This window comes from Syngnathus leptorhynchus, unplaced genomic scaffold, assembly GCF_054491065.1.
Source record: "Syngnathus leptorhynchus isolate UIUO unplaced genomic scaffold, UIUO_Slep HiC_scaffold_103, whole genome shotgun sequence".
NCBI classification, from domain to species: domain Eukaryota; kingdom Metazoa; phylum Chordata; class Actinopteri; order Syngnathiformes; family Syngnathidae; genus Syngnathus; species Syngnathus leptorhynchus.
Genome location: NW_028232070.1, coordinates 254406 through 270000, shown reverse-complemented (window position 1 = coordinate 270000; position 15595 = coordinate 254406).

Here is a 15595-nt window from a genome sequence, read left to right as displayed (position 1 = left end):
CGGACACCAAACCAAGGCGTCGGCCCCTAACCGCCGGTGCAAAAAAAAATCCACTCCTGGTACCTAAAATTTTCCTATGCGGCGGGCTGGGGACTATAACCTTCTTCTTCCCGCCCCACCACCATCAACGTCGGCCACCACCACCAGACCGCCTCCCCCAGACTTCCAGAAGCGAAGCCGGTCCCCAAGCACCAACCCCGACCGCCACCGAGGCACCCGCCGAAGGCGGGTGCCGAGTTCACCGGCCCCAAGCGACAACCGGTCACCGAGGCACCCGCCGAAGGCGGGTGCCGAGTTCACCGGCCCCAAGCGACAACCGGTCACCGAGGCACCCGCCGAAGGCGGGTGCCGAGTTCACCGGCCCCAAGCGACAACCGGTCACCGAGGCACCCGCCGAAGGCGGGTGCCGAGTTCACTGGCCCCAAGCGACAACCGGTCACCGAGGCACCCGCCGAAGGCGGGTGCCGAGTTCACTGGCCCCAAGCGACGGCGGTCACCGAGGCACCCGCCGGAGGCGGGTGCCGAGTTCACTGGCCCCAAGCGACGGCGGTCACCGAGGCACCCGCCGGAGGCGGGTGCCGAGTTCACCGGCCCCGAGCACCAGCGGTCAGCCACGGAGGGTGCTGGATCATCCATACTTCCATAGCTCCAGAGCTCCATAGCCCCGGAGCTCCATAGCCCCGGAGCTCCATAGCCCCGGAGCTCCATAGCTCCATAGCCCCGGAGCTCCATAGCCCCGGAGCTCCATAGCCCCGGAGCTCCATAGCTCCATAGCCCCGGAGCTCCATAGCCCCGGAGCTCCATAGCCCCGGAGCTCCATAGCCCCGGAGCTCCATAGCCCCGGAGCTCCATAGCTCCAGCCGCGGAGGGTGCTGGCTGGTGGCTCCATAGCTCCATACTTCCATACTTGCAGCCACGGAGTTGGCTAAAATTGCACTAAGTGCGAAAGCCCATTCATTTACAACGGCGTGTCCGCCAGGCGGCGACATTTCCCCGTTACCGGTGGCTGCGCGGCGGGTGAGTGACAGAGCTTATCCGAGCGGCTGGAACTCTGCGCCGGCGTGGTCGAGCGTGAGGCCTCGGCCCTTTGGCTGCCTGGTACCTAAACCACTTCCATTGATCCAGCCACGGAGGGTGCTGGCTGGTGGCTCCATACTTCCATAGCTCCATAGCACCAGAGCTCCATAGCTCCATAGCACCAGAGCTCCATAGCTCCATAGCACCAGAGCTCCATAGCTCCATAGCACCAGAGCTCCATAGCTCCATAGCACCAGAGCTCCATACTTCCAGAGCTCCATAGCTCCATAGCTCCATAGCACCAGAGCTCCATAGCTCCATAGCACCAGAGCTCCATAGCTCCATAGCACCAGAGCTCCATAGCTCCATAGCACCAGAGCTCCATAGCTCCATAGCACCAGAGCTCCATACTTCCAGAGCTCCATAGCTCCATAGCTCCATAGCACCAGAGCTCCAGAGCTCCATAGCACCAGAGCTCCATAGCTCCATAGCACCAGAGCTCCATAGCTCCATAGCTCCAGCCTGGGTGGCTGGTGGCTCCATAGCTCCATACTTCCATAGCTCCAGTCAGAGAGTTGGCTAAAATTGCACTAAGTGCGAAAGCCCATTCATTTACAACGGCGTGTCCACAAGGCGGCGACATTTCCCCTTTACCGGTGGCTGCGCGGCGGGTGAGTGACAGAGCTTATCCGAGCGGCTGGAACTCTGCGCCGGCGTGGTCGAGCGTGAGGCCTCGGCCCTTTGGCTGCCTGGTACCTAAACCACTTCCATTGATCCAGCCACGGAGGGTGCTGGCTGGTGGCTCCATACCTCCAGAGCTCCATAGCACCAGAGCTCCATAGCTCCATAGCACCAGAGCTCCATAGCTCCATAGCACCAGAGCTCCATAGCTCCATAGCACCAGAGCTCCATAGCTCCATAGCACCAGAGCTCCATAGCTCCATAGCACCAGAGCTCCATAGCTCCATAGCACCAGAGCTCCATAGCTCCATAGCACCAGAGCTCCATAGCTCCATAGCACCAGAGCTCCATAGCTCCATAGCACCAGAGCTCCATAGCTCCATAGCACCAGAGCTCCATAGCTCCATAGCACCAGAGCTCCATAGCTCCATAGCACCAGGGCTCCATAGCTCCATAGCTCCAGGGCTCCATAGCTCCATAGCTCCAGGGCTCCATAGCTCCATAGCTCCAGGGCTCCATAGCTCCAGGGCTCCAGGGCTCCATAGCTCCATACCTCCAGAGCTCCATAGCTCCATAGCTCCATACTTCCAGAGCTCCATAGCTCCATAGCGCCATACTTCCATAGCTCCATAGCTCCAGACTTCCATAGCACCAGAGCTCCATACCTCCAGAGCTCCATAGCTCCAGCCTGGGTGGCTGGTGGCTCCATAGCTCCATACTTCCATAGCTCCAGTCAGAGAGTTGGCGAAAATTGCACTAAGTGCGAAAGCCCATTCATTTACAACGGCGTGTCCGCCAGGCGGCGACATTTCCCCGTTACCGGTGGCTGCGCGGCGGGTGAGTGACAGAGCTTATCCGAGCGGCTGGAACTCTGCGCCGGCGTGGTCGAGCGTGAGGCCTCGGCCCTTTGGCTGCCTGGTACCTAAAACACTTCCATTGATCCAGCCACGGAGGGTGCTGGCTGGTGGCTCCATACCTCCAGAGCTCCAGAGCTCCATAGCACCAGAGCTCCAGAGCTCCATAGCACCAGAGCTCCATAGCTCCATAGCACCAGAGCTCCATAGCTCCATAGCACCAGAGCTCCATAGCTCCATAGCACCAGAGCTCCATAGCTCCATAGCACCAGAGCTCCATAGCTCCATAGCACCATAGCTCCATAGCTCCATAGCTCCAGGGCTCCATAGCTCCATAGCTCCAGGGCTCCATAGCTCCAGGGCTCCATAGCTCCATACCTCCATAGCACCAGAGCTCCATAGCACCAGAGCTCCATAGCTCCATAGCACCAGGGCTCCATAGCTCCATAGCTCCAGGGCTCCAGGGCTCCATAGCTCCATACCTCCAGAGCTCCATAGCTCCAGCCTGGGTGGCTGGTGGCTCCATAGCTCCATACTTCCATACTTGCAGCCACGGAGTTGGCTAAAATTGCACTAAGTGCGAAAGCCCATTCATTTACAACGGCGTGTCCGCCAGGCGGCGACATTTCCCCGTTACCGGTGGCTGCGCGGCGGGTGAGTGACAGAGCTTATCCGAGCGGCTGGAACTCTGCGCCGGCGTGGTCGAGCGTGAGGCCTCGGCCCTTTGGCTGCCTGGTACCTAAACCACTTCCATTGATCCAGCCACGGAGGGTGCTGGCTGGTGGCTCCATAGCTCCATAGCTCCATAGCACCAGAGCTCCAGAGCTCCATAGCACCAGAGCTCCATAGCTCCATAGCACCAGAGCTCCATAGCTCCATAGCACCAGAGCTCCATAGCTCCATAGCACCAGAGCTCCATACTTCCAGAGCTCCATAGCTCCATAGCTCCATAGCACCAGAGCTCCATAGCTCCATAGCACCAGAGCTCCATAGCTCCATAGCACCAGAGCTCCATAGCTCCATAGCACCAGAGCTCCATAGCTCCATAGCACCAGAGCTCCATAGCTCCATAGCACCAGAGCTCCATAGCTCCATAGCACCAGAGCTCCAGAGCTCCATAGCACCAGAGCTCCATAGCTCCATAGCTCCATAGCTCCATAGCACCAGAGCTCCATACCTCCAGAGCTCCATACCTCCAGAGCTCCATAGCTCCATAGCACCAGAGCTCCATAGCTCCATAGCACCAGAGCTCCATAGCACCAGAGCTCCATAGCTCCATAGCTCCATAGCTCCATAGCTCCATAGCTCCATAGCTCCATAGCTCCATAGCTCCATAGCTCCAGGGCTCCATAGCTCCATAGCTCCAGGGCTCCATAGCTCCATAGCTCCAGGGCTCCATAGCTCCAGGGCTCCATAGCACCAGAGCTCCATAGCTCCATAGCACCAGAGCTCCATAGCTCCATAGCACCAGAGCTCCATAGCTCCATAGCTCCAGGGCTCCATAGCTCCAGGGCTCCATAGCTCCATAGCTCCAGGGCTCCATAGCTCCATACCTCCAGAGCTCCATAGCTCCAGCCTGGGTGGCTGGTGGCTCCATAGCTCCATACTTCCATAGCTCCAGTCAGAGAGTTGGCGAAAATTGCACTAAGTGCGAAAGCCCATTCATTTACAACGGCGTGTCCGCCAGGCGGCGACATTTCCCCGTTACCGGTGGCTGCGCGGCGGGTGAGTGACAGAGCTTATCCGAGCGGCTGGAACTCTGCGCCGGCGTGGTCGAGCGTGAGGCCCCGGCCCTTTGGCTGCCTGGTACCTAAAACACTTCCATTGATCCAGCCACGGAGGGTGCTGGCTGGTGGCTCCATACCTCCAGAGCTCCAGAGCTCCATAGCACCAGAGCTCCAGAGCTCCATAGCACCAGAGCTCCATAGCTCCATAGCACCAGAGCTCCATAGCTCCATAGCACCAGAGCTCCATAGCTCCATAGCACCAGAGCTCCATAGCTCCATAGCACCAGAGCTCCATAGCTCCATAGCACCATAGCTCCATAGCTCCATAGCTCCAGGGCTCCATAGCTCCATAGCTCCAGGGCTCCATAGCTCCAGGGCTCCATAGCTCCATACCTCCATAGCACCAGAGCTCCATAGCACCAGAGCTCCATAGCTCCATAGCACCAGGGCTCCATAGCTCCATAGCTCCAGGGCTCCAGGGCTCCATAGCTCCATACCTCCAGAGCTCCATAGCTCCAGCCTGGGTGGCTGGTGGCTCCATAGCTCCATACTTCCATACTTGCAGCCACGGAGTTGGCTAAAATTGCACTAAGTGCGAAAGCCCATTCATTTACAACGGCGTGTCCGCCAGGCGGCGACATTTCCCCGTTACCGGTGGCTGCGCGGCGGGTGAGTGACAGAGCTTATCCGAGCGGCTGGAACTCTGCGCCGGCGTGGTCGAGCGTGAGGCCCCGGCCCTTTGGCTGCCTGGTACATAAAACACTTCCATTGATCCAGCCACGGAGGGTGCTGGCTGGTGGCTCCATAGCTCCATAGCTCCATAGCACCAGAGCTCCATAGCTCCATAGCACCAGAGCTCCATAGCTCCATAGCACCAGAGCTCCATAGCACCAGAGCTCCAGGGCTCCATAGCTCCAGGGCTCCAGGGCTCCATAGCTCCATACCTCCAGAGCTCCATAGCTCCATACTTCCAGAGCTCCATAGCTCCATACTTCCATAGCTCCATAGCTCCATACTTCCATAGCACCAGAGCTCCATACCTCCAGAGCTCCATAGCTCCAGCCTGGGTGGCTGGTGGCTCCATAGCTCCATACTTCCATAGCTCCAGTCAGAGAGTTGGCGAAAATTGCACTAAGTGCGAAAGCCCATTCATTTACAACGGCGTGTCCACAAGGCGGCGACATTTCCCCGTTACCGGTGGCTGCGCGGCGGGTGAGTGACAGAGCTTATCCGAGCGGCTGGAACTCTGCGCCGGCGTGGTCGAGCGTGAGGCCTCGGCCCTTTGGCTGCCTGGTACCTAAAACACTTCCATTGATCCAGCCTCGGAGGGTGCTGGCTGGTGGCTCCATAGCTCCATAGCTCCATACCTCCAGAGCTCCAGAGCTCCATAGCACCAGAGCTCCATAGCTCCATAGCACCAGAGCTCCATAGCACCAGAGCTCCATAGCTCCATAGCACCAGAGCTCCATAGCTCCATAGCACCAGAGCTCCATAGCTCCATAGCACCAGAGCTCCATAGCTCCATAGCTCCATAGCACCAGAGCTCCATAGCTCCATAGCACCAGAGCTCCATAGCTCCATAGCACCAGAGCTCCATAGCTCCATAGCACCAGAGCTCCATAGCTCCATAGCACCAGAGCTCCATAGCTCCATAGCACCAGAGCTCCATAGCTCCATAGCACCAGAGCTCCATAGCTCCATACTTCCATAGCTCCGGAGCTCCATGGCTCCATACTTCCATAGCTCCAGCCTGGCTGGCTGGTGGCTCCATAGCTCCATACATCCATAGCTCCATAGCTCCCTACTTCCATAGCTCCATAGCTCCAGAGCTCCAGAGCTCCATAGCTCCATAGCTCCATAGCTCCATACTACCATACTTCCATACTTCCATAGCTCCATAGCTCCGTACTTCCATAGCTCCATAGCTCCATACTTCCATACTTCCATAGCTCCATAGCTCCATAGCTCCATACTTCCATAGCTCCATAGCTCCATAGCTCCATAGCCCCAGAGCTCCATAGCTCCATAGCTCCATAGCTCCATAGCTCCATAGCTCCATAGCTCCATAGCTCCATAGCTCCATAGCTCCAGAGCTCCATACTTCCAGAGCTCCAGAGCTCCAGCCTGGCTGGTGGCTCCATAGCTCCATACTTGCAGCCACGGAGCTGGCGAAAATTGCACTAAGTGCGAAAGCCCATTCATTTACAAGGGCGTGTCCACAAGGCGGCGACATTTCCCCGTTACCGGTGGCTGCTTAGCGGGAGAGTGGCAGAGCTTATCCGAGCGGCTGGAACTCTGCGCCGGCGTGGTCGAGCGGCTGGCCTCGGTAGTTGAGGTACCAGGGGCGGGCTGGGGAGCTCCAGGCGGGGCTTGTGAGAGAGTGAAGCCGAGCGGCTGGAACTCTGGGCCGGCCTGGTCGAGCGGCTGGCCTCGGTAGTTGAGGTACCAGGGGCGGGCTGGGGAGCTCCAGGCGGGGCTTGTGAGAGAGTGTAGCCGAGCGGCTGGAACTCTGGGCCGGCGTGGTTGAGCAGCATGCCCGCGGAGGTGGCTCTTCCATAGGCAGGGAGGGTGCTGGAGCTCCACACTTCCATAGGCAGGGAGGGTGCTGGAGCTCCACACTTCCATAGGCAGGGAGGGTGCTGGAGCTCCACACTTCCATAGGCAGGGAGGGTGCTGGAGCTCCACACTTCCATAGGCAGGGAGGGTGCTGGAGCTCCACACTTCCATAGGCAGGGAGGGTGCTGGAGCTCCACACTTCCATAGGCAGGGAGGGTGCTGGAGCTCCACACTTCCATAGGCAGGGAGGGTGCTGGAGCTCCACACTTCCATAGGCAGGGAGGGTGCTGGAGCTCCACACTTCCATAGGCAGGGAGGGTGCTGGAGCTCCACACTTCCATAGGCAGGGAGGGTGCTGGAGCTCCACACTTCCATAGGCAGGGAGGGTGCTGGAGCTCCACACTTCCATAGGCAGGGAGGGTGCTGGAGCTCCACACTTCCATAGGCAGGGAGGGTGCTGGAGCTCCACACTTCCATAGGCAGGGAGGGTGCTGGAGCTCCACACTTCCATAGGCAGGGAGGGTGCTGGAGCTCCACACTTCCATAGGCAGGGAGGGTGCTGGAGCTCCACACTTCCATAGGCAGGGAGGGTGCTGGAGCTCCACACTTCCATAGGCAGGGAGGGTGCTGGAGCTCCACACTTCCATAGGCAGGGAGGGTGCTGGAGCTCCACACTTCCATAGGCAGGGAGGGTGCTGGAGCTCCACACTTCCATAGGCAGGGAGGGTGCTGGAGCTCCACACTTCCATAGGCAGGGAGGGTGCTGGAGCTCCACACTTCCATAGGCTGGAGCTCCACACTTCCATAGGCAGGGAGGGTGCTGGAGCTCCACACTTCCATAGGCAGGGAGGGTGCTGGAGCTCCACACTTCCATAGGCTGGAGCTCCACACTTCCATAGGCAGGGAGGGTGCTGGAGCTCCACACTTCCATAGGCAGGGAGGGTGCTGGAGCTCCACACTTCCATAGGCAGGGAGGGTGCTGGAGCTCCACACTTCCATAGGCAGGGAGGGTGCTGGAGCTCCACACTTCCATAGGCAGGGAGGGTGCTGGAGCTCCACACTTCCATAGGCAGGGAGGGTGCTGGAGCTCCACACTTCCATAGGCAGGGAGGGTGCTGGAGCTCCACACTTCCATAGGCAGGGAGGGTGCTGGAGCTCCACACTTCCATAGGCAGGGAGGGTGCTGGAGCTCCACACTTCCATAGGCAGGGAGGGTGCTGGAGCTCCACACTTCCATAGGCAGGGAGGGTGCTGGAGCTCCACACTTCCATAGGCAGGGAGGGTGCTGGAGCTCCACACTTCCATAGGCAGGGAGGGTGCTGGAGCTCCACACTTCCATAGGCAGGGAGGGTGCTGGAGCTCCACACTTCCATAGGCAGGGAGGGTGCTGGAGCTCCACACTTCCATAGGCAGGGAGGGTGCTGGAGCTCCACACTTCCATAGGCAGGGAGGGTGCTGGAGCTCCACACTTCCATAGGCAGGGAGGGTGCTGGAGCTCCACACTTCCATAGGCAGGGAGGGTGCTGGAGCTCCACACTTCCATAGGCAGGGAGGGTGCTGGAGCTCCACACTTCCATAGGCAGGGAGGGTGCTGGAGCTCCACACTTCCATAGGCAGGGAGGGTGCTGGAGCTCCACACTTCCATAGGCAGGGAGGGTGCTGGAGCTCCACACTTCCATAGGCAGGGAGGGTGCTGGAGCTCCACACTTCCATAGGCAGGGAGGGTGCTGGAGCTCCACACTTCCATAGGCAGGGAGGGTGCTGGAGCTCCACACTTCCATAGGCAGGGAGGGTGCTGGAGCTCCACACTTCCATAGGCAGGGAGGGTGCTGGAGCTCCACACTTCCATAGGCAGGGAGGGTGCTGGAGCTCCACACTTCCATAGGCAGGGAGGGTGCTGGAGCTCCACACTTCCATAGGCAGGGAGGGTGCTGGAGCTCCACACTTCCATAGGCAGGGAGGGTGCTGGAGCTCCACACTTCCATAGGCAGGGAGGGTGCTGGAGCTCCACACTTCCATAGGCAGGGAGGGTGCTGGAGCTCCACACTTCCATAGGCAGGGAGGGTGCTGGAGCTCCACACTTCCATAGGCAGGGAGGGTGCTGGAGCTCCACACTTCCATAGGCAGGGAGGGTGCTGGAGCTCCACACTTCCATAGGCAGGGAGGGTGCTGGAGCTCCACACTTCCATAGGCAGGGAGGGTGCTGGAGCTCCACACTTCCATAGGCAGGGAGGGTGCTGGAGCTCCACACTTCCATAGGCAGGGAGGGTGCTGGAGCTCCACACTTCCATAGGCAGGAAGGGGGCTGGAGCTCCACACTTCCATAGGCAGGGAGGGTGCTGGAGCTCCACACTTCCATAGGCAGGGAGGGTGCTGGAGCTCCACACTTCCATAGGCAGGGAGGGTGCTGGAGCTCCACACTTCCATAGGCAGGGAGGGTGCTGGAGCTCCACACTTCCATAGGCAGGGAGGGTGCTGGAGCTCCACACTTCCATAGGCAGGGAGGGTGCTGGAGCTCCACACTTCCATAGGCAGGGAGGGTGCTGGAGCTCCACACTTCCATAGGCAGGGAGGGTGCTGGAGCTCCACACTTCCATAGGCAGGGAGGGTGCTGGAGCTCCACACTTCCATAGGCAGGGAGGGTGCTGGAGCTCCACACTTCCATAGGCAGGGAGGGTGCTGGAGCTCCACACTTCCATAGGCAGGGAGGGTGCTGGAGCTCCACACTTCCATAGGCAGGGAGGGTGCTGGAGCTCCACACTTCCATAGGCAGGGAGGGTGCTGGAGCTCCACACTTCCATAGGCAGGGAGGGTGCTGGAGCTCCACACTTCCATAGGCAGGGAGGGTGCTGGAGCTCCACACTTCCATAGGCAGGGAGGGTGCTGGAGCTCCACACTTCCATAGGCAGGGAGGGTGCTGGAGCTCCACACTTCCATAGGCAGGGAGGGTGCTGGAGCTCCACACTTCCATAGGCAGGGAGGGTGCTGGAGCTCCACACTTCCATAGGCAGGGAGGGTGCTGGAGCTCCACACTTCCATAGGCAGGGAGGGTGCTGGAGCTCCACACTTCCATAGGCAGGGAGGGTGCTGGAGCTCCACACTTCCATAGGCAGGGAGGGTGCTGGAGCTCCACACTTCCATAGGCAGGGAGGGTGCTGGAGCTCCACACTTCCATAGGCAGGGAGGGTGCTGGAGCTCCACACTTCCATAGGCAGGGAGGGTGCTGGAGCTCCACACTTCCATAGGCAGGGAGGGTGCTGGAGCTCCACACTTCCATAGGCAGGGAGGGTGCTGGAGCTCCACACTTCCATAGGCAGGGAGGGTGCTGGAGCTCCACACTTCCATAGGCAGGGAGGGTGCTGGAGCTCCACACTTCCATAGGCAGGGAGGGTGCTGGAGCTCCACACTTCCATAGGCAGGGAGGGTGCTGGAGCTCCACACTTCCATAGGCAGGGAGGGTGCTGGAGCTCCACACTTCCATAGGCAGGGAGGGTGCTGGAGCTCCACACTTCGATAGGCAGGGAGGGTGCTGGAGCTCCACACTTCCATAGGCAGGGAGGGTGCTGGAGCTCCACACTTCCATAGGCAGGGAGGGTGCTGGAGCTCCACACTTCCATAGGCAGGGAGGGTGCTGGAGCTCCACACTTCCATAGGCAGGGAGGGTGCTGGAGCTCCACACTTCCATAGGCAGGGAGGGTGCTGGAGCTCCACACTTCCATAGGCAGGGAGGGTGCTGGAGCTCCACATCCACACTTCCAGCCACTGCATGCTGGCACTTCCACCTTGCTTGCTAAGTCGGCGTGATCTTGCCCAAAAAGTCCCTCCTCACCTCCAGCTGGAAGTGGAAAAAAATCCTCCACCTGCTTGGCCGAGGTTCTGGAAGCCAGCAGCTCGCAGAATGTTGCCAAAGTTTCACTGGAAGGAAAAGAAAAGAGAAGACCGAGTGCGCATTTCACCTACCGCCGAATGTCCACAAGAGGGAAGTGTCACTCCGTCGCAGAATCTGCGCCGACGCACTCGGCACCCTTCGAATTTATGGTGCCGGTGCGGGTGTTCTGGGTGCAAAAAGGCCGCCCAAGTGGTAGAAAAAAATCAGACTTCGTCTCTTAGGTCGAAATTAATGCCAAGTTTTGAAATGCGCTGGCAGGGGTGGACCAGGGCCCGTTAGAAGTGCTTAGCCGAGGTCCTGGAAGCCTAACCCGGCGTGATCTTGTGCAAAAAGCCGCTGCTGAGCTCCAGCTGGAAGTGTAAAAAGAACCGGGCTGGATCAAAAAAAGAACCGGGCGGCCCGTTAAAATTGCTTAGCCGAGGTCCTGGAACCCTAACCCGGCGTGATCTTGTGCAAAAAGCCGCTGCTGAGCTCCAGCTGGAAGTGTAAAAAGAACCGGGCTGGTTCAAAAAAAGAACCGGGCGACCCGTTAGAAGTGCTTAGCCGAGGTCCTGGAAGCCTAACCCGGCGTGATCTTGTGCAAAAAGCCGCTGCTGAGCTCCAGCTGGAAGTGGAAAAAGAACCGGGCTGGATCAAAAAAGAACCGGGCGACCCGTTAAAATTGCTTAGCCGAGGTCCTGGAAGCCTAACACGGCGTGTTCTTGTGCAAAAAGCCGCTCCCGAGCTCCAGCTGGAAGTGTAAAAAGAACCAGGCTGGATAAAAAAAAGAACCGGGCTGGATCAAAAAAGAACCGGGCGACCCGTTAAAATTGCTTAGCCGAGGTCCTGGAAGCCTAACACGGCGTGATCTTGTGCAAAAAGCCGCTCCCGAGCTCCAGCTGGAAGTGTAAAAAGAACCGGGCTGGATAAAAAAAGAACCGGGCTGGATCAAAAAAGAACCGGGCGGCCCATTAAAATTGCTTAGCCGAGGTCCTGGAAGCCTAACACGGCGTGATCTTGTGCAAAAAGCCGCTCCCGAGCTCCAGCTGGAAGTGTAAAAAGAACCGGGCTGGATAAAAAAAGAACCGGGCTGGATCAAAAAAGAACCGGGCGGCCCATTAAAATTGCTTAGCCGAGGTCCTGGAAGCCTAACACGGCGTGATCTTGTGCAAAAAGCCGCTCCCGAGCTCCAGCTGGAAGTGTAAAAAGAACCGGGCTGGATAAAAAAAGAACCGGGCTGGATCAAAAAAGAACCGGGCGACCCGTTAAAATTGCTTAGCCGAGGTCCTGGAAGCCTAACCCGGCGTGATCTTGTGCAAAAAGCCGCTCCCGAGCTCCAGCTGGAAGTGTAAAAAGAACCGGGCTGGATAAAAAAAAGAACCGGGCTGGATCAAAAAAGAACCGGGCGACCCGTTAAAATTGCTTAGCCGAGGTCCTGGAAGCCTAACACGGCGTGATCTTGTGCAAATAGCCGCTCCCGAGCTCCAGCTGGAAGTGTAAAAAGAACCAGGCTGGATAAAAAAAAGAACCGGGCTGGATCAAAAAAGAACCGGGCGACCCGTTAAAATTGCTTAGCCGAGGTCCTGGAAGCCTAACCCGGCGTGATCTTGTGCAAAAAGCCGCTCCCAAGCTCCAGCTGGAAGTGTAAAAAGAACCGGGCTGGATCAAAAAAGAACCGGGCTGGATAAAAAAAAAGAACCGGGCGACCCGTTAAAATTGCTTAGCCGAGGTCCTGGAAGCCTAACCCGGCGTGATCTTGTGCAAAAAGCCGCTCCCGAGCTCCAGCTGGAAGTGTAAAAAGAACCGGGCTGGATAAAAAAAGAACCGGGCTGGATCAAAAAAGAACCGGGCGGCCCATTAAAATTGCTTAGCCGAGGTCCTGGAAGCCTAACACGGCGTGATCTTGTGCAAAAAGCCGCTCCCGAGCTCCAGCTGGAAGTGTAAAAAGAACCGGGCTGGATAAAAAAAGAACCGGGCTGGATCAAAAAAGAACCGGGCGACCCGTTAAAATTGCTTAGCCGAGGTCCTGGAAGCCTAACCCGGCGTGATCTTGTGCAAAAAGCCGCTCCCGAGCTCCAGCTGGAAGTGTAAAAAGAACCGGGCTGGATAAAAAAAAGAACCGGGCTGGATCAAAAAAGAACCGGGCGACCCGTTAAAATTGCTTAGCCGAGGTCCTGGAAGCCTAACACGGCGTGATCTTGTGCAAATAGCCGCTCCCGAGCTCCAGCTGGAAGTGTAAAAAGAACCAGGCTGGATAAAAAAAAGAACCGGGCTGGATCAAAAAAGAACCGGGCGACCCGTTAAAATTGCTTAGCCGAGGTCCTGGAAGCCTAACCCGGCGTGATCTTGTGCAAAAAGCCGCTCCCAAGCTCCAGCTGGAAGTGTAAAAAGAACCGGGCTGGATCAAAAAAGAACCGGGCTGGATAAAAAAAAAGAACCGGGCGACCCGTTAAAATTGCTTAGCCGAGGTCCTGGAAGCCTAACCCGGCGTGATCTTGTGCAAAAAGCCGCTCCCGAGCTCCAGCTGGAAGTGTAAAAAGAACCGGGCTGGATAAAAAAAGAACCGGGCTGGATCAAAAAAAGAACCGGGCGACCCGTTAAAATTGCTTAGCCGAGGTCCTGGAAGCCTAACACGGCGTGATCTTGTGCAAAAAGCCGCTCCCGAGCTCCAGCTGGAAGTGTAAAAAGAACCGGGCTGGATAAAAAAAGAACCGGGCTGGATCAAAAAAGAACCGGGCGACCCGTTAAAATTGCTTAGCCGAGGTCCTGGAAGCCTAACCCGGCGTGATCTTGTGCAAAAAGCCGCTCCCGAGCTCCAGCTGGAAGTGTAAAAAGAACCGGGCTGGATAAAAAAAAGAACCGGGCTGGATCAAAAAAGAACCGGGCGACCCGTTAAAATTGCTTAGCCGAGGTCCTGGAAGCCTAACACGGCGTGATCTTGTGCAAAAAGCCGCTCCCGAGCTCCAGCTGGAAGTGTAAAAAGAACCGGGCTGGATAAAAAAAGAACCGGGCTGGATCAAAAAAGAACCGGGGGACCCGTTAAAATTGCTTAGCCGAGGTCCTGGAAGCCTAACCCGGCGTGATCTTGTGCAAAAAGCCGCTCCCGAGCTCCAGCTGGAAGTGTAAAAAGAACCGGGCTGGATAAAAAAAAGAACCGGGCTGGATCAAAAAAGAACCGGGCGACCCGTTAAAATTGCTTAGCCGAGGTCCTGGAAGCCTAACACGGCGTGATCTTGTGCAAATAGCCGCTCCCGAGCTCCAGCTGGAAGTGTAAAAAGAACCAGGCTGGATAAAAAAAAGAACCGGGCTGGATCAAAAAAGAACCGGGCGACCCGTTAAAATTGCTTAGCCGAGGTCCTGGAAGCCTAACCCGGCGTGATCTTGTGCAAAAAGCCGCTCCCAAGCTCCAGCTGGAAGTGTAAAAAGAACCGGGCTGGATAAAAAAAAGAACCGGGCTGGATCAAAAAAGAACCGGGCGACCCGTTAAAATTGCTTAGCCGAGGTCCTGGAAGCCTAACACGGCGTGTTCTTGTGCAAAAAGCCGCTCCCGAGCTTCAGCTGGAAGTGTAAAAAGAACCGGGCTGGATAAAAAAAGAACCGGGCTGGATAAAAAAAAGAACCGGGCGACCCGTTAAAATTGCTTAGCCGAGGTCCTGGAAGCCTAACACGGCGTGATCTTGTGCAAAAAGCCGCTCCCGAGCTCCAGCTGGAAGTGTAAAAAGAACCGGGCTGGATAAAAAAAAGAACCGGGCTGGATCAAAAAAGAACCGGGCGACCCGTTAAAATTGCTTAGCCGAGGTCCTGGAAGCCTAACACGGCGTGATCTTGTGCAAAAAGCCGCTCCCGAGCTCCAGCTGGAAGTGTAAAAAGAACCAGGCTGGATAAAAAAAAGAACCGGGCTGGATAAAAAAAAGAACCGGGCGACCCGTTAAAATTGCTTAGCCGAGGTCCTGGAAGCCTAACACGGCGTGTTCTTGTGCAAAAAGCCGCTCCCGAGCTCCAGCTGGAAGTGTAAAAAGAACCGGGCTGGATAAAAAAAGAACCGGGCTGGATAAAAAAAAAGAACCGGGCGACCCGTTAAAATTGCTTAGCCGAGGTCCTGGAAGCCTAACACGGCGTGTTCTTGTGCAAAAAGCCGCTCCCGAGCTCCAGCTGGAAGTGTAAAAAGAACCGGGCTGGATAAAAAAAAGAACCGGGCTGGATCAAAAAAGAACCGGGCGACCCGTTAAAATTGCTTAGCCGAGGTCCTGGAAGCCTAACACGGCGTGATCTTGTGCAAAAAGCCGCTCCCGAGCTCCAGCTGGAAGTGTAAAAAGAACCAGGCTGGATAAAAAAAAGAACCGGGCTGGATCAAAAAAGAACCGGGCGACCCGTTAAAATTGCTTAGCCGAGGTCCTGGAAGCCTAACACGGCGTGATCTTGTGCAAAAAGCCGCTCCCGAGCTCCAGCTGGAAGTGTAAAAAGAACCAGGCTGGATAAAAAAAAGAACCGGGCTGGATAAAAAAAAGAACCGGGCGACCCGTTAAAATTGCTTAGCCGAGGTCCTGGAAGCCTAACACGGCGTGTTCTTGTGCAAAAAGCCGCTCCCGAGCTCCAGCTGGAAGTGTAAAAAGAACCGGGCTGGATAAAAAAAGAACCGGGCTGGATAAAAAAAAAGAACCGGGCGACCCGTTAAAATTGCTTAGCCGAGGTCCTGGAAGCCTAACACGGCGTGTTCTTGTGCAAAAAGCCGCTCCCGAGCTCCAGCTGGAAGTGTAAAAAGAACCGGGCTGGATAAAAAAAAGAACCGGGCTGGATCAAAAAAGAACCGGGCGACCCGTTAAAATTGCTTAGCCGAGGTCCTGGAAGCCTAACACGGCGTGTTCTTGTGCAAAAAGCCGCTCCCGAGCTCC